Raw genomic sequence first — 518 nt, 5'->3', positions numbered from 1 at the left:
CGCCGCTCGCCGGTACTCCGGGTGGTCCTCCGAGGAGAGGGAGAAGCGCGGGCAGAGTCCAGGGCAGATCAATGGTCTCCGATTTCCCCGGCTGGCCGAGCTTCCGGGGGTCCTCCGGGCGCTGGGAGGGGATGCGCCCCCAGCCCTGCCAGCCCGCGGCGTTCCTTCCCGCCGGGTCACCGGATCCTGCCTCGGAAGAATTTGCAACCACTCCGGCTTCCCCTGACCTAAACCCGACCTGCCTGGACGGATTGGTTTTGGAGGAAATTGCCGGCTTTTCTTCCTCTTCTTTTATGTGTTCCTTTCCCCCTCGGAGGGAAGAGTATTTAAAATTGCAGGGGATGGCCGACGGTGCCCGAGGCCAGTCCCCGAGCTCAGCACGCCCGCATCTCCCGGCGAGGCGGTATTAATAGTTACTTACGTGGCCGGGATCTCTAAGCTAGCGGGGCCGGCCGAGTGTGCGCCTGTGTGCGCGCGCGCCTCGCTCGCGCTCGGTCTCCCCATTCAATGTCACCGAC

Source organism: Myotis brandtii, unplaced genomic scaffold (genome assembly GCF_000412655.1).
Source record: "Myotis brandtii unplaced genomic scaffold, ASM41265v1 scaffold813, whole genome shotgun sequence".
Taxonomy (NCBI): domain Eukaryota; kingdom Metazoa; phylum Chordata; class Mammalia; order Chiroptera; family Vespertilionidae; genus Myotis; species Myotis brandtii.
This window is presented reverse-complemented; position numbering follows the sequence as displayed.